Below are 19,945 nucleotides of genomic sequence, written 5' to 3'. Positions count from 1 at the left end.
CTGCATTGTAAAATACTTTGCCATCGTATGAACGAATGCCCTGCATCTCGGCTCGGAGATCCATTTCGGGTCGTACAGAGTGCATAAGTGATGGGTTTATGCGTGACCGTTAGGTCACTAATATGTTGCTGCTAATTGCCCGAGTCGTGCATGCTATCCCTAACATATGTGAGACCATTATTTGTGATCAGGTGCGTCACAATATACGAGTTTGTGTTCAACTTATTTACTGGTGCAACTGCTCGTATCATTTGCTGATGCTGGCAGTGTGTATGTGTTTGTTTTTGTGTGTGTGGGCATGTGAAAGGAGAGTAAGGATGACGTATCGATCAGATTATTAAATATTTTAATCTTTTTCTGGACCTCATGCTTGTCGTGGGTACGGCTATTCTTGTTTTCTTGTTTTGCCTTGGTGTCCATCCTGGCCGTTCGTTGACCTGGAGGCCGCCATGTTGTTTGTTTTCATTCGGGCTATGCGCTTACCTGTGCTTCTCTTTGGTTTTGAATTTTAATTCTTTGGTCCTGAGATGTTGCTCTCTGTGCTAAGATGTGATCTTGCGTGTTTTGTTTATGTTTCTCTGGGTTTATTGTTAACTATTCTTTTTCTGCTCCTCGCTGTAAGGGAATTATGATTTGTAGTAATTGTTGAGACGATGTGAAATATAATAGACATGTGGGCTTGGAATTTTCATTATGCTCCCTGAAAGAATGATTGAACTAATCCGTGTGGATTGTAATTGCATCATGGTATTATGTAGTGAGACTACAGTTGAAATGGCGAGTGCGTTATATTAATCATTTCAGCCCGGTGTTTTGAAACGAAAAGATGTGGTCACACATCAATTATATGATTTCCAGTTGGATGGGTATTGAACATGTATGTATTATCTCTTTTTGATTGGTGGCTTCATTCCTTATTTGTTCTTTTTTGAATTTTTCTATTATTTTCAATAAACACTCATTTGAATTTAATATGTATTTTACTGTTAGTAGTCTTAGTGTTTATCCTATACTGCGTTGAAATGAGGGACATTTCCAGTTCAGGGCTGTGTCATTAGCCTTTCCTAGTCACGGTCCACGCCTTGATTCTCCCGTTGTGCGTATCATAATATGTCTGATATTATCTAAAAAGGGAGGGGTTTGGTTCAGTTGACTACAGTTGGGAAAAACCACAAAAACAGTCAGTCCCTCTGAGAATTCCGTAGCGAAGCACAGGTACATCAGCTGGAATTCTAGAGGACAAACTGGGGCAAATACTCATTTACAGGAAGAGGAATTAGGGATTGGAATAATTTACCAAAGAGCACAAAGGTCAGTGTGGTAATGTGGAAGCCACAAAAACTGACGATGTGTTTTGCTTGCAAATCCATGATATACATTTGATTAAAACTTGCACAAGTGATTACTGGGCCTATTAAAATTCAATCATTATTTTCATGAACAATAATTAGTGTATGTTAACCACACTAAATTTTGTTGAAGTACAATTTGTAATTGCTGAGCCATAAGAATTAAATATTTACTAAATTTAATTTAGCAGAAACTGTATCTTGCTCCTTAAACAGTGGGAATAAGAAAAACTTTCCATAGTTTGAACATAATTTAAACTATTAAATAAATATGAGCTGAAATAAAAATCACTCATCTCTGAAGACCATTCTTCCAGTCTCACTGTTAACAAGTTAACAAAGAAAAGGATGGTTTCTAACCAATGAAATTCATAAGCTTGGATAACCAATTGGATCTTTTATATAGAGCTGTTTTCCATAATGCCTCTGACAATTTTAATGTTTTACAATATATGATCAAACACCTAAGCCACTTATCACATCTTTTTCCTGAGGGAAGGATAAAATCTACTAACATATATCTTGAGAAATATATAGAAAGAGAGGAACACAGGGCAGGATAAACAGAATTTAAGATCAGTGTGGGATGAAGGAGCAAAATAAAGATGCAACAAGTACAAACATTAAAACACAAAAGGGTAAGTACAATCTCCACATCTTCATACACTGCTGTCTTCAAACACATCCTCATCAATCTCAATTTTACCGGGCGAGATGGCCGTGTGGTTAGGGGTGCACGGCTGTGAGCTTGCATCCAGGAGATAGTGGGTTCGAATCCCACTATCGGCAGCCCTGAAGATGGTTTTCCGTGGTTTCCCATTTTCATACCAGGCAAATGCTGAGGTTGTACCTTAATTAAGGCCACGGCCGCTTCCAACTCCTAGGCCTTTCCTATCCCATCATCGCCGTAAGACCCATCTGTGCCAGTGCAACGTAAAGCCACCAGCAAAAAAAAGCGACGTAAAGCCACTAGCGGAAAAAAAAAAAAAACCAACTCAGTTCTACAATGATTTCTGCTTAGCCCCTAATGAGCTCATTTTTGCATCTCAGCTTCATCACGAGGGCTAAAGATAGGAAAAGGAAAGAGAAAAAAATATAGAAATGGATACAGGTTGTAGCAAACAAGGATCACAGGACAAACACGGAAGAAGAAAAGGAATACAACATATTTCTCTTATCTTTTCCTGTGCTGGTATTTATCCAGCTTTCTTCTTATCCTACACTTCCCACATCAAGCTTAAAGATCGGGCAAGGTGGCCCTTCAATGACAGTCGATGTTTGCCCTCCTGATGAAGCCGGAAAACAAAAAGGAGCTTGCTGGGGACTGAGAAGAAATGGATGTAAAGGAACTGGGTTTGGAGACGGGGAAGTAGAGTGGTATGTGATGTGGAGACTGTCCGTGTCCCATTGCTTTTTCATTTTTATCCTCATCTCCTTTTCTATCGTTTTCTCTTCCCACAATGACCTGTAATGTTCAGTAAGGAACAAATAGCAAGAATGAAAAGAGACAGCAGAATATGGAGAATAAAGAAATTTCCATATTCTACTTCATATCCTCAATCTCTCATCAACTGCACTACCTTGACCATTAATGTTCTTCAAAAGGAGATGGCCCAAATAATTTCCAATAGTATAGTTTCTATTACGGTTTTAAGAATAGTTTCATACATACAAAATCAAGGAATAACAAAGAGTTAACATTTTAAAATTCACCTTTACTCTGATTATCAACTGTGAGCTCCATATTTCTTTAACTGAAATCTGGTATATTATTCATTTCTCATAAAGGGGGGACCCGACTGAGATTTTAGAGAATTTTAATACTAGGACACACTCCAAACTTTGGGGCACATGGTGGTACCGTTCTTTTGTATGTACAGTCATCTTTAAAGATCCTGTGGAGACATTTAAATCACATTTGAGTTTCTATTTAACTGGGCATACCCATTCAATCATTGCTATTTTCTTAAAAGCAGCTAGAATTCAAAATACTCCAGACAAACCAGTTTTAACCTGATTAGCTTTATACGAAGCGTGTTTTTCAAGTAAGGTTCGTTTTGTTGTAGACACTAGTAGTTCGCGCGCATATCGCAATGAGCACGTGCACCGTGTACCGCCATGCCTCGGGAAAAACTCTGCTCAGTTTCAGCTCTGTAGCTAACCTGTACGGTTCTGTTCTGTGCTTTCAAAATGTTTAAGACTATCAACTCGCCCGCCGCGTGTGAGGTTCGGTCAGTAATACGGTTTTTGTCAGCAAGGAACTTGTCTGCTACAGAAATTCATCGACAGATTTGCGAAGTGTACGGTGATACTGTTATGAGTGAAAGCAAAGTGCGTAATTGGGACGACAATTCAAAGATGGCCGTGACAACGTCCATGATGAGGAACGCTCCGGTCGCCCTTCTTTGATTACAGACGATTTGGTGGCTTCAGTTGATGCGAAGATTCGTGAGAACAGGTGCTTCACAATAACAGGTTTCTCAAACGAATTTCCTAACGTGTCGAGATCAGTGCTTTACAACATTGTTTCTGAACACCTAAAGTTTAGGAAACTGCGCTCCCGTTTGGTCCCAAAACTCCTAACAAAGGACCAAAAAACAAAGGTTCGAGTGTGCGATGAAGTTCTTGACGCGTTATGACGAAGAAGGTGACGGCTTCTTGAGTCAGATCGTAACTGGAGACGAAACATGGGTTTCGTATACACGCCCGAATCGGAGCAACAGAACATGGAATGGAGACACACACACACACACACACTCCTGGAAAGGTGAAGGCCAAACAGACTCTGTCCCAGCGCAAAGTCATAGCGTCGGCGTTTTGGGATAGGCATGGTGTTTTGTTGGTTGACTTCATGCAACGAGGAACCACTATCAATGCAAAAGCATACTGCCAAACTCAGGGGAAAGCTACGCAGAGCGATTCAAAACAAAACACGCGGCATGCTGACAAAGGGAATTGTCCTTCTCCATGACAATGCAAGACCTCACACTGCAGGTCAGACCCACGATTTATTGGACAGTTTTGGCTGGGAAGTTTTAGACCACCCACCCTACAGTCCTGATCTTGCGCTGAGCGATTACCATCTGTTCCTCCACCTCAAACATCACCTCAGCGGCAACCATTACAATGATGACGACGACGTGAAAACGGCAGTGAACTCTTGGTTATCGGAGAAGGTGGCAAGTTTCTATGAAGAGGGTATTTTAAAATTGGTTACGAGGTATGATAAGTGTTTGAACAAACTTGGCAACTATGTCGAAAAATAGAGTGAAGTATGTATTTTCTGAAAATAAATTTACTTTTTTTAAATAACTTTTTGTTGTGTACTTATTTTCAAATGGACCTTACTTAAGAAACACACCTTGTACTTTGCACAAATGTGCACATATATGTTGTTCAACTTCCAGTAATCATTTTTAAACTTCCAGAAACACTGCAAGTCAAATTAGAGAAAACAGTTTCTAAATGCAATCCCACTTATTTTTTAAAAAAAGGTTGTTAAAAACATAAGTTCTTAATTAACTGAAAACATAATACTGCAAACTATTTCTTTGACCCTCCTAAGCTTAACAACCAAGTTTCAAACCAGAAAACAAAACACTGTTAGGCCTAGAGTATTTAAAAAAAAGACATAATTCTGAAATTAGTGGCTCACTTTAACACAAAGTTTGAATTTTTCTAAAGTTAGACTATGTTAACTGTTTCTTCAAATTTGGTGTAAGTTCAGCTAAAATTTACAAATAGAGAAAATTCAGTAAGGTATCTGTGGCTCAAATTTCTGGCAATGGAATGTAAGTCCTAATAGTTCTAATCTGATGTAAAATAATAAATGCAATATTTTGTGATCACAACAAGGAGTGAAGTAATATAAAATATCAAAGTCACTTGTTTTTACAATCCTAACTACAGAACCCCAACAATAACCATAATAATACTAAGTAAGCCATTCATGATAATTACAAAAACTGAACAAGAATTCTGACCCAGAACTCATCTTCATTATTTGTACAGCTTAAAGGCATACTCTCGCAACAGTCTGTCTTTATAAAAGAAAGATATGTAGTGCCACAACAGTGTCAACATAAACACACAGTTTGAGCTATGTACAAATATAAAAATACTTCCTTTTACAATGATACTGCATTGAGAAATTAAGAAAAAATAACAATAACTTTTCTGAAAGAGTCATAAATCATAACAGTGAAGGAGAACAAATGGGATTATTGGCAACTACCAAATGAGGAACAGCATATACCACATTTACAACTCATATTTGATCTCCAAATTGGACCATACTTATTTTATGCACCCTTCATATCTACTGTCATTTCCTTTCCATCGATAAATGAAAGGATAGGTAAATGGGAATTCACTAAAACTGAAATTGTGTTATGAACAGTGTTCTAAACCTAAATTTTCTAGCTGATGGTCTTAATTTCATTTTTTATCTTAATTGGACCCTGATGTATGAACCTTCTTGAAATTGGAGCTTTACTGAGTTGTGTAACACTCTTGCACTCAACACACTGATAAATTGGTGCATCTGATTACAGCATGAACATTCACAGTGCTGTAATATCATCTCAATAATATTTAGCTGTTTCGGTCATGTGTGGCATTACTAAATGACAACAGAGGACCGTGACAGTACCTTAAAGCATTAGTTAGAATTTTTTTTTTATCCTATTGATCCACCAGCGCTTAGAAATAATTTTATTATCTGTTGACTGTGAATGTTTATGTTGTGAAGGATCAAAGATGTCACTACATAGATTTTTTCACTAGGCTTACAAATACATTAATTTAGTTTTGTTATAAGTTTACCATGTTTCTTTGATATGATTTCTGTGTTTTTTGTTTTTCCCCAAACTATAATTATATGCACTTTTGTTATTCTCCTGAGTGTGCTTGTATTGGTGTTAATAATTCATTGTCAAGGCTGAATGATTCTGAAAAGCTAGATGCTTTAGATAGTGGTAGTGACTTTGATGATGCTTGTTGTTTAAAGAGGCATAACATCTAGGTCATCGGCCTTGTAGTGACTTTATTGTCGAAAGTGATTCAGATTAAACCGAAAGTGATTACTGTACTCCTAAATACTATATATACGCGAATAATCCCCGCATATTTTTAAAAATAATTTGAGCATGTTTGTGGCTTACTGTAGTCATGTCCTAGTTTGTGAACCATGGGCAACGGCTGAGTGGCCTAGTAAGTGGTCCTGAGAGTCGGGATACCAGTTGCTATGGAATGGGAATGGGCATCTCGGAAATATTCTGAGTCATGGCCCTCCTTGTGCTCAGGCGGCTAGGACTATACAATTCACCGGTGGTCCATAACCCGTTAGAGGAGAGATCCTCACTTGGACTATGTGCAAGTAGGATAGCATCCTGCTTCATGAATTTACCGAGCTCAGAACATTTTAAGCAAGCCTCGGACCTATGGGAGTAACGGAGTCCCACTCCCATTTGAGAGGCGAGGGACTCCTTGGAAACAACTTGGCGAACGAAATGGAATTCGATGGGGAGTTATCAATATTAATGGGGCTTATGGGAGAAAGAAAGTAGAACTGGCTGAGTCAGCAAAGAGGATGCATCTGGATGTGCTAGGAGTAAGTGATATTCGGGTAAGGAGAGATAACGAGGAAGAGATAGGAGATTATAAAGTGTACTTGACGGGTGTTAGAAAGGGAAGGGCAGAGTCTGGGATAGGGCTCTTTATCAGGAATACCATTGCACGCAACATAGTTTCTGTTAGGCACGTAAATGAGCGAATGATGTGGGTAGATTTGTCAGTTGGAGGAATTAGGACAAGAATTGTGTCTTGTGTATTCACCATGTGAGGGTGCAGATGAGGATGAAGTTGACAAGTTTTATGAAACATTGAGTGACATCGTGGTCGGGGTCAACAGCAAGGATAGAATAGTGCTAATGGGCGATTTCAATGCAAGAGTTGGGAATAGAACTGAAGGATATGAAAGGGTGATTGGTAAATGTGGAGAAGATATGGAAGCAAATGGAATGGGAAGCGTTTGCTGGCCTTCTGTGCTAGTATGGGTTTAGCTGGTACGAATACATTCTTCAAGCATAAGGCTATACACCGCTACACATGGGAGGCTAGGGGTACCAGATCCATAATAGACTATATCTTAACCGACTTTGAATTCAGGAAATCTGTTAGGAATGTACAAGTTTTTCGTGGATTTTTCGATGATACAGACCACTATCTGATCTGTAGTGAACTAAGTATCTCTAGGCCTAGGGTAGAGAAAGTACAATCTGTCTGCAAACGAATAAGGGTAGAAAATCTCCAGGATGAGGAAATTAGACAGAAGTACATGGATATGATTAGTGAGAAGTTTCGAACAGCAGACAGTAAGCAGATTCAGGATATAGAAAAAGAATGGGTGGCAGACAGGGATGCTGTAGTAGAAACAGCAAGGGAATGCCTAGGAACAACTATGTGTAAAGATGGGAAAAGGCGAACATCTTGGTGGAATGATGAAGTGAGAGCAGCCTGTAAACGTAAAAAGAAGGCTTATCAGAAATGGCTCCAAACAAGGGCCGAGCCAGACAGGGATTTGTACGTAGATGAAAGAAACAGAGCAAAACAAATAGTTGTTGAATCCAAAAAGAAGTCATGGGAAGATTTTGGTAATAACCTGGAAAGGCTAGGTCAAGCAGCAGGGAAACCTTTCTGAACAGTAATAAAGAATCTTAGGAAGGGAGGGAAAAAGGAAATGAACAGTGTTTTGAGTAATTCAGGTGAAGTCATAATAATAGATCCCAGGGAATCACTGGAGAGGTGGAGGGAATATTTTGAACATCTTCGCAATGTAAAAGGAAATCATCGTGGTGGTGTTGCAAACAGCCAAGCTCATGGGGAGGAGGAAAATGATGTTGGTGAAATTACACTTGAAGAAGTGGAAAGGATGGTAAAAAAACTCCATTGTCATAAAGCAGCAGGAATAGATCAAATTAGACCTGAAATGGTGAAGTGTAGTGGGAAGGCAGGGATGAAATGGCTTCATAGAGTAGTAAAATTAGCATGGAGTGTTGGTAAGGTACCTTCAGATTGGACAAAAGTAGTAATTGCATGTATCTATACGCAAGGGAACAGGAAGAATTGCAACAACTATCAAGGTATCTCATTGATTAGCATACCAGGCAAAGAATTCACTGGCATCTTGGAAGGGAGGGTGCAATCAGTGGTTGAGAGGAAGTTGGATGAAAACCAGTGTGGTTTCAGACCACAGAGAGGCTGTCAGGATCAGATTTTCAGTATGCGCCAGGTAATTGAAAAATGCTACGAGAAGAATAGGCAGTTGTGTTTATGTTTCGTAGATCTACAGAAAGCATATGACAGGGTACCGAGGGAAAAGATGTTCACTATACTGGAGGACTATGGAATTAAAGGTAGATTATTAAAATCAATCAAAGGATTTATGTTGACAATAGGGCTTCAGTGAGAATTGATGGTAGAATGAGTTCTTGGTTCAGGGTACTTACAGGGGTTAGACAAGGCTGTAATCTTCCACCTTTGCTGTTCGTAGTTTACATGGATCATCTGCTGAAAGGTATGAAATGGCAGGGAGGGATTCAGTTAGGTGGAAATGTAGTAAGCAGTCTGGCCTATGCTGACGACTTGGTCTTAATGGCAGATTGTGCTGAAAGCCTGCAGTCTAATATCTTGGAACTTGAAAATAGGTGTAATGAGTATGGTATGAAAATTAGCCTCTCGAAGACTAAATTGATGTCAGTGGGTAAGAAATTCAACAGAACTGAATGTCAGATTGGTGATACAAAGCTAGAACAGTTTAAATCTAAGAATTTCATTTTTGTCCGTATTGAACCGAGAATGGAAGATAGGAAAACTTAAAGGGTCCACCTTTTCAATACAAAAATGTTATAGTTTTATTTATAACATATATTTGCAATTGGAACTAGTTTCGACGCTGTTTGGCGTCATCAGCCAAAATGTGGGCAATAGGCCAGCATGTAGGCATTTATATTACACAAGGCGTTACGTTAAACAATACACATCTTACAAGGAGATAAAAACAGGGACGAATATAGAAACAAATGAATCGTTGAGAAAGCAAAAGTTATACATATTAAAAATAGCCTTAACCACACATCTTGCAGTGCGAAAATATTCGTCTTGAATGATTCTTGAATACAAAACACACGCGCACACATTTCTGAAGAGCCAGCAGGCAGGAAAAAGTAAAGTGAAACCTTAAGAGTTCTTCTGAGAAGAGTTCATCATTTTTTCTATGTTCCGACTAACTAATGAATTCTCCCTTGAGTTCCTGATAAACATACACAACAGGAAATTCTCCTTCACTCTCAACAGTAGCTATAAAGACCAACGGTAAAATTTCATTTTAAATATTGTGCAGAGACGTGAAAGCATGATCTTGAACATGATATAACTTCTTCAATTAACCCAATTTTTTACACAAGGTGTTATATTAAACATTACTTTTTCCTGCCTGCTGGCTCTTCAAAAATGTGTGCGCGTGCGTTTTGTTTTCAGGAATCATTCAAGGCAAATATTTTTGCACTGCAAGATGTGCGGTTAAGCTTATTTTTAATACGTATAACTTTTGCTTTCTCAACGATGCATTTGTTTCTACATTCGTCCCTGTTTTTATCTCCTTGTAAGATGTGTATTGTTTAACGTAACGCCTTGTGTAATATAAATGCCTACATGCTGGCCTATTTCCCACATTTTGGCTGATGATGACGCCAAACAGCGTCGAAACTAGTTCCAATTGCAAATATATGTTATAAATAAAACTATAACATTTTTGTATTGAAAAGGTGGACCCTTTAAGTTTTCCTATCTTCCAAGCTAGAACAGGTCGATAATTTCAAGTATTTAGGTTGTGTGTTCTCCCAGGATGGTAATATAGTAAGTGAGATTGAATCAAGGTGTAGTAAAACTAACGCAGTGAGCTCGCAGTTGCGATCAGCAGTATTCTGTAAGAAGGAAGTCAGCTCCCAGACGAAACTATCTTTACATCGGTCTGTTTTCAGACCAACTTTGCTTTACAGGAGCAAAAGCTGGGTGGACTCAGGATATCTTATTCATAAGTTATAAGTAACAGACATGAAAGTAGCAAGAATGATTGCTGGTACAAACGGGTGGGAACAATGGCAGGAGGGTACTCAGAATGAGGAGATAAAGGCTAATTTAGGAATGAACTCGATGGATGAAGCTGTACGCATAAACCGGCTTCGGTGGTTGGGTCATGTGAGGCGAATGGAGGAGGATAGGTTACCTAGGAGAATAATGGACTTTGCTATGGAGGGTAAGAGAAGTAGAGGGAGACCAAGACGACGATGGTTAGACTCAGTTTCTAACGATTTAAAGATACGAGGTATAGAACTAAATGAGGCCACAACGCTAGTTGCAAATCAAGGATTGTGGCGACGTTTAGTAAATTCTCAGAGGCTTGCAGATTGAACGCTGAAAGGCATAACAGTCTATAATGATAATGTATGTAATGTATGTATGTTGAGCACGAAGTTGGAGTTTTACTTGCGTCAAGATTGTCAACACGCTCCTGCGTCACGTAGTTTTCGATGTTGAGTGTACAGTGTTTTAGACGTGGAGTGCGACAAATTTTTAAGTAATTTAGGAAATGATTCTAGTATTGCAAGGGACAAAGAATCTTCCGATCTCCAGCAAATCGACCCTATTGCTAGTTCAAATTAATTAAATACTTGTTACGTAAGAAGGCCTACTTGCTAATTTTTATGACAGATATATTTTATTTAAAGTTAAAAATTTCATTGTTCCATATTGAAGAAGCACCTTTATGTGCTTGAGGGTGCGAAGAGTCTTGTCGTATTGTGGTTGCTGTTTGGGTTGGTTTTCTGAATATTTTGTAAGAGAAAGAAGAAGGATGTCTAGTGATAGTTAAGTCTAGAAAGTTAAGAGTTTGATTGTGTTCTGATTCGAGGGTGAATTTAATGTTAGAGTCTAAGTTGTTGAGATGAATAAGTGTAGAGGCTGCATTGGTTGATTCTTCATTTAAAATTACCAAAGTGTCGTCGACATATCTAGCCCAAAAGAGGATGTTGGAGAAACATTATAAGACTTTGCCTAACACTGCGCGTGCCATACTGCCGCTCAGAAAATTACGCACTGTTTTCTTTTAAGTGACTTACATTGTATCGCCTCTTCTACTGATCCGGAGTGTACTTAATCTTTTATCTCCTTTTCCTATGCATTGTTTTTCATGTTTTAATTGGCTGATGATGACCTGGACTAGGATCGAAACCGGTACCACTTCTACTTATTAATAAATAAGAACGTAATTCACTACATTTCTTATTCTTTTGTATTGAATAGGTTGAATCTCTTTATCAATTATTTCAATTTTAACTGAGATATATTTTATAGCAGTGATTATGCATTTTTATCACATCTAATCTGTTCAGGTAAAGTAGCTATATGTCATGTTCATATTTGCGTAAAGACCAAGTGAAACTCGAGGAGTGATACGGAATGTTTGTTTGTTTGTTTGTTTGTTTTTGTCCGCATTACTCTTTCAATGCAAGGAATTGCAGTTCATTTCATTTTTTTCAAAATGACCCTTCCCAACATTAGGGTGCGGGGATTATTCGGTGGTGGGGATTATTCGCATAAATACGGTATATCCCTACAGTGTCACAGCTGCTCTTAGGGCTGATGACCTAGATGTTAGGCCTCTTATAGAACCATCATTAGCATAGTCATCACAGCTGCTCACAATGTATTTGACAGTGAGGAAGTTAGGGTGGATGAAAGTGATGCGTGCAGTGAATAACATAAGTGAACTTCAAGAGTGAACTGTAGTGCACAATACATACCAAAATCAAACTATTCACAAGTACATGTTTTTGTTTTGTTTTTTCTTCCAAGTTTAACAGCAGAAATAATGTGTGAGCTTTCTGTCAGTGAAACCAGTCTTGTTTTTCAAAATTTCTTTTTAAAAACATTTGGTATTTGTTTTAAATGTTACTTGTAACAGCATGTCTGAAATGTTCAAGATTTTGGGTATTAGTGAAAGCTTTTTCATTTGAATATGTGTTGTTGCTGTTGTTATTACTTAGCACATGGCAATAAGTTACACATACATCTAAAATTATATAGGTACATATGTATGTAAACAAGATACATGAATCTTGGGGCATCATATCACATCTGAATATGTGTTAAATTGCTCACTGTTGATTTTTAAAATATTTTGCTCGCACAATTACAAAAAAATATACTCTGAGCTCCCTCAAGCAGACCCCCGCAGATAGATTGAGTACAAAGGGATTAATATGGGAACAGGCAGGAGAATGTTTAATATTGTATTAGGTGAATACTCAGGGCCTCATAGCCCATGAGACATCAGGCTCCAGCTAGTCCAGTACTGCTTCCCCTTACTTGTGCCAGGCATCTTTCTTCATTTTTTCCTGTCTAACCTCCCCATGTCACATTCTGCTCTTTTAAGCGCCCAACATAAGACAAAAAATAAGACTGAAGATCTTGCAAGGAGAAGTAGCTGTTATGAGTCACTGATTTCATTCAAACAGGGGGAAGTTGATGTACTTCAAAAATAAACAGATGGTAAGAAGTCTCAAAATAAAAAGGAACAAAAGGTAACTGACAGTAAAACTACAAACCAAGAGTGTTCTGTAAATAAAATTCCTACAAAAGAAAACTATCTTACATATCAGTTCACACAAGCATGAGAAGCTAATAAATGTGAGCTAGACAGGATTTAAACCCTGTAAAGGACAGTCAATCAATGATGTTTTGTTATCCAATAGGAATAAGACAAAAAAGGCATAATAACAAAATCATAAAATCAATCTTTACACCATTTCCAGTCAAATTTGAATTCATGCATTGCTCTCATATAATTATTTAGAGCAACTTTTTATCATCCACCAACTGGATCCAGTATTTCCCATGAAGCGCGTGAACAGTTGCCCAAAAAAGTAACTTACACAATTCAAGATCATCTTAGCCCTTCCTATCTTTGGTAACATATTGTTTTCACATATTTTATTTAGAAAACCATTTCAAGCCAACAAATTTGTGACAGGAAACAATTTCAAACCAATAAATTCCTGAGAGATTTGAATCATTTCACCTATTCATTACAAATTTGAAGGTCTCTCCGAGTTTAATCAACAATAGGATGGATATCTGCTTGTATCTAATTCTGTACCTTAGCACAAAAAATACTGTATTTCACTGCATAATCGTTGCACTTCTTATATTAAAATTTTCAAAAAAATTGCAGCATGCGACCATTATGCGAAGAAAATTTTAATACCAATATTTGTATTACTAAAAAAAAATTGTATTTGCTACAAGTGTAAGGTGCACGTAATACTCGCGTACATACATTGAAATAATGAAAATAGCCCAAATCTAATGTATAAATAAATAAATAAATACATAATATCAGTATATGTATGATGCATGACAATTAGAGTATGGTTCCCTCACCAGAATTACTTGATTCAAGAACTGGAAAAAAAGTCCAAAGAAAAGCAGCATGATTTGTAGTTTGACAATGTGGTCGGGAGACAATGTACAATTTATTCACCAGTGATATGAGTTCTCATTTAAATATGTAAGGCCATAAGTTATCACTTGTCAGCTACATCGCTGGGAAATAGTAGCACCGCACATACTAGTCTACTACTATGGCTTTCAACGCCTTGCAACCAGGGGCACACTGGTATCAGAATATGCAGGTAAACAGCGGCAAAATGAGTCACTGAGAATCTAATTCACAAAAACAAGTTAATATTGTTCATGTCACTGGTAACATCGAAATGAATTTGTCCTTTTTTCATTAACACTATCATGTAAACCATAGCTGGGCGACTGGAGTGGGACAGTGATGATGATGATGATGATGATGATGATGATGATGATGATGATGACTATCATGTAATCAGCTGTTCAGATCTGAAAGTGAGCTGGGATTGGATCTGTAGATTCATGACACGATAGGGATTATGCCTGCAAAGGCGAACATCTCTCTGACAGAGAATGCCAAGCGTTTCAGCGACAAAATCATAGATTTTCATCGCCATGGGACAGCAATGACCTCTTATCCCAAATTGGCAATGCAGATCAAACCATGACAAACTTCGACATGCCATGCAACACCACCATCAACAAGAAGGGAGAATCTAGCATACTTGTACGTACAAATGGGTGGGAAAAACTGCGCTGCACTGTCATGCTAACAATAACCACAGACGGAAGAAAATTGCCGCTGTACATTATTTTCAAAAGAAAAACAGTACCTAAAGCGAAGTTTCCCAAAGATATCCATGTACAGGTTCAAGAGAAAGAATGGACTGATACAGCTCTTGTTCAGTACTGGGTCCGTACGGTGTGGAGAGTACGGCCAGGGGCACTGCTTCGACGCCCAGCAATGCTAATGCGGGACAGTTTCCGTGGACACTTAGTGGAAGACACGAAGAAACATCTTCAGGAAATGAAAACTGATCTCGTTGTAATTCCTGGTGAACTCACACACTGTCTACAGCCCTTAGATGTTTCCGTTAACAAGCCCTTCAAGGACAACATACGTAAATTGTACGCTGAATGGATGGCAGGAGGGGAGCATGAGCTGACATCAGCAGGCAAAATAAAGAAGCCGTCAGTTGAATTGTTGTGTGATTGGGTTATGCGGGGATGGGTTATGGTGTTTACAGACGTTGTTGTGAAGAGTTTCTTGAAGATGGGCATAGCAAATGCATTGGACAGAAGTCAGGAAGATGAAGTATCGGATGGTGACCAGAATGATGTTTGTGAGAATAGCTCGGCGACTGAAGGCAGTGACAATGAATACGGTAAGTATGTCAGTTGTCTTGTTTCAATAGCCTAATGCAATTTTTATGTTTCTTGCAGGAATACAATCTTTTGCACACAAATTCTCACATATATCATGCACTGAAAACGTTCACACTTATTTTTTTGTCAAAAATGTGAGAGTTATATGCGAGCAAATACAGTATTCTGCGGTCTTCAAGCTAAACGTAATTGTCTTCGCTGAACAGTATGGAAACAGAGCTGAGGAAAGAAAATTTTCCATGAGTGAAAGGGTGGTGCATAACTGGCGGAAATTAAAAGACAGCCTAAAAAACACAAACTATTCTATACACATGTTAGTCAGCTGGAGCACCAGCTTCATCTGATGAGTGACGATGTCACATGATCACAGCTGATCAACATGGTTGGATCCCGATCCTCTGAAGTAGTCTCCGCATTGTCGATGGCAATGTATTCGGCGAAAGTTGTACAGACATCTCACAAACGCGACTGTGTTGCTAAAGTTCCCATACGCCACACACATATTTAAACTGCGCTTTCATATGCAATTTACACTGCAGTTCCGTTTACCTTTTAAGCAGCTCGAGGAACAAACTTTGAACATGCAACTATTATGAGATGAAATTTTAAAATCCGATTTTTGTGTTGAAAATAAAGGGCGCAACATTTACGCGGTGGCAACGATTATGATCTGATAAGAGGAGGAGACTGCTATGGGTTACTGATTTCATTCAAACTTTGGGAAGTCGATCTACTTCAAAGATAAACAGATACATATTTGAGGATTTGTGCCACTGGTCCTCATTTAATGAGAAGATGGTCCTTTTAGTTAAAGAGCCTGTATACCTGTTGGCAATTTCATACGAGAATTTGTGGCACTGTTGGTCTAGAGGTGAGCGTTCCTGCACACAAGTGTCTCAGGTTCAAGGCGGGTCAGTACCCTACTTTTCTTTTTCCTTCTATCTGTCCATGTGAACTAGGAAATGTGTTGATAACATATAAAGTATATCATAAAGTTGTTTACTATCTTGCTACTCATGGCTTGAAAATATTTTTTTTTCTGTGATTTTTATAACCACTGCTGCAGTTAAGATCTGAGTTGACTGCATGCAAGTTAACAATTTGCAAACTACAGAGAGAGGGAACAGGCAAGTGGAGTGCAATGACAAATTAATCTATAACCTAGGATGACAGTGTATGTGCTTGTTATGAGACAAACTTGCATTCATACTGTGCATTTCCTAGCCCACATGGAAAGTAAAAAAAACACATAAAATTAAAAGGGAGAAGAAAAGAAAACTCAGAAATGAGATGTTAGCACGCAATGAACCCAAGATCGCATGTCAAAATCAGGAATGTTGACCACCAGACCAGTGGTGCTGCAAATAAGCATAAGCAAATTTCCAAAAGTATGAAGAATGTTAAAGGGCTAAATAAGTGCCAACTGCACAAACCCTCAGACATGTATCTCTTTACTTTTGACGTAGATAAACCTCCCAAAGTTTGAACAAAGTCGGTGACCCCATAGCTGTGGCCTCCCCTTGTTAGTTCCCAAGTTCTGGGTCTTTAGCGCTTTAAATAAATGAATTTGCTTCAAGCTTCCACAATCTTATAAAAACTTATAGCCAAAATTTCATCACTTGCATTCAAATACTATCTCATTCTTGATTTGGAAAAAAAAAACAGCTGAAGTGACCCTAACTTCAGTGTCTTACAGCAAAGGTGGAATGTTATAAAAAATATGTATAAAAATCTATATTTCAAATGTTGGGAATACATTAGCTATTAAAAGTTAGATGGAGAAATCAGAAGAAGAATATATCATAAATGAGATTCCATACAAACAAAACTGCAAAGTTTTTTGGAATTAAAATCTTAAAATGTTAATGGTTTCAATACTTTGATTAAAAGGAAGAACCCATCAAAGAAAGTGGACCACCCAACCTGTCAAATCTTAGGGCATAATGTACAACTGAAATGTCCTTTAAAATGCACAAGAATGCAGTAGGAGAAATGAGGTCCCTGGTAAAGAGGGTAACATCAGTATGAGTGGAAACTACAGACTCAAGAATACAGAATATTAATATATATCTAATCAAACCTTTTATTTCAATACTACTTTTTGTCCAACTTTCAGCTAAAAATGTTAGAGCACCAATTAAATACATGAGATGTTCACATGAATGTCAACAACAAAGGCAAATTTGTTGCTTCCCATGTGTCCTCCTTTCAAACAGAAATATAAGGAGTGACCATTACTCATTCACAAGTTTCATAAACTACACTGTATTAAATATAACTCAGTTTATATTATATACTGCACATAACAAAGTTAGAATTTACAGGATTATAGTATTGAGGAGGAAGTGTGAAGCTTGGTCTAATGCATGTTCCATGTCAATAATAGTGATCATGCACAAATAACAAATCTCCACAAGATGGCATTACTGTCAAAGGGATTATGAGAAACATTTTCTTCAGCTGTTCAAAAACTAACCAATCCATGATGAATATAGCACCTAGAAACCTATAAAGCAGGTTCATCTTATGCAATATAAGAAATGCAGTGAAACATTGAGAGGAGCCAAAAAGAATTTCAATAAAATGAGAAAAATCTTCTGCAGCATTGACCTTAGTTTTAATGCAAAAGTTAGACCTTTGAGGTGCTACCAGGTGTATGCATAAGTTTTTGCCAATTTTTGTGGTAAAGAAAACAAGTAATTTTCAAGGGAAATTCATTTTTTGTTTATTCAAAATACTGGCCGTTGGCTTCTACACACTTTGCCCATCTTTCAGGTAAGTTGTGAATAACATGCCAGAAAAACTGCTTGTCTTTTGCAGCAAACCATTCGATGATAAAGATGTTGATTTCCATTGGGAAATTGAAAATATTTGTTCCGAATAGCCTATGCAGTGGCCTCCACGGTATGCACTAGCCATGCGTCTTGGTAGGTATGCTATTTACCAACTGATGAGCCCAACTTAGCACACTGGGGCGAAATGCTGGCAACCAGGAATGAGTTAGCTGGAAAATTTATAATGTCCAATAACGGACCAACTATATTGGTATTGCAAACCATTCATCGAGCCATTTTCCAACTTCCTCAAAATTGTTGAAGTGCTGCTCTGCAAGCGCGTGCCCCATTGATGCAATGAGATGATAGTCAGATGGCGCCAAGGTTGGAGTGTTTTATAAGATACACCTTATGTTCTATACACCTCAAGCTGGACTATTTTCTAGTGTATCATACCTTAACACATCTGGGTTACCTTCTCTGATTTGCTTTCAACGTTTTAACTTGTTACAATTTAAACTTTAACATTTGTCATTTTATTTGCTGTCATGTGTTTTATATTTTAACTAGTCATAATTTAACATTTTTTTTGTAAGTGCTGTCATGTGTTTTTTGTTGTTTGATAAGTTGTGTTTTACTCAATTGATTCATTGGCTGATGACGACGCGTAATGAGCGTTGAAACCAGTACCAATTTTCTTTAAACGACATGCGATTGCATTGAAAAGGTGGACCCTTAACATTTTCATTTTACTGTAAGGTTAGAGAAGTACAGCGGGTGTAGAAGGATGTCCCATCCAAGCGATTTCAGGTGCCTTTCACTGGTTTTGCTGTGTGAGACGGCGCATTGTCATGTCTTCTGGCCCATTCCGGTCATCTTTCAATCAATGCATTAAATTAATAATTTGTTGCTGATAGCGTTGTGCATTAACGGTTTTGCCGGGTTTCAAGAGTTCATAATACACAATACTGCTACCAGAGCGCGTATTGTCCTTAACATTGAAATCACCACGTTTAAATTGTCTCACATGTTCTAATCAATGGAGTGTGTTCACCATATGTTTCTACTAGCGAATAGCCTTTTTGTTTTGATTAAATAAGAAAAGCAATGTGTGCCGCAAATGTTCTTTTTTAGGCACAAACATCGACATGATCACTGAATGATACGACACAAATGCTAGTGTTTGGCGGGCTCAACTTGTGTGTGTTGGTAGGTTAAACAAACTGACATGTGTCAAATTCATAAACTGCGTACTGTTCGCTGGCGCCATCTCTTAGTGAAAGTGGAAAAGACTTATGCATACACCCGGTAAATATTTTAGACTTTTGTACAGAATGGAAACATGGACCCTGTATAAGAAAACAATGAAGAAATTGAAAACTTATGAATTGTGGACGTACAGGAGATTCTGAGGTTGAGCTGGATGACCCAGGTCATAAATGAAGAAGTCGTGAGAAGATGAAAGAAAGAAGGAAAATTCTCACCGTAATGAACAGGCTTTGGATAATTATACACCTTGCATATTGCAAATGTATATCTGCGGAAGTTTTACCTTTTCTTTTTGCTAGTGGGTTTACGTTGCACCGACACAGATAGGTCTTATGGCGATGATGGGATAGGAAAGGCCTACAAGTTGGAAGCGGCCATGGCCTTAATTAAGGTAAAGCCCCAGCATTTGTCTTGTGTGAAAATGGGAAATCAAGGAAAACCATCTTCAGGGCTGCTGACAGTGGGATTCAAACCCATTATATGGTATGATGATAAATGGGGTTAAAAGTCAGGTTGTGAGTTTCACAAATAAGAAAAGTCCTATCAGGGGTGAAAGTTACCTTTGGGGATCATTGTAAATACCTAGGTATAAATATAAGGAAAGATCTTCATTGGGGTAATCACATAAATATGATTGTAAATAAAGGGTACAGATCTCTGCACATGGTTATGAGAGTATTTAGGGGT

This window comes from Anabrus simplex, chromosome 6, assembly GCF_040414725.1.
Source record: "Anabrus simplex isolate iqAnaSimp1 chromosome 6, ASM4041472v1, whole genome shotgun sequence".
Taxonomy (NCBI): Eukaryota; Metazoa; Arthropoda; class Insecta; order Orthoptera; family Tettigoniidae; genus Anabrus; species Anabrus simplex.
The sequence above is the reverse complement of the archived record's forward strand: the minus strand, read 5'-3'. Positions refer to the sequence as shown.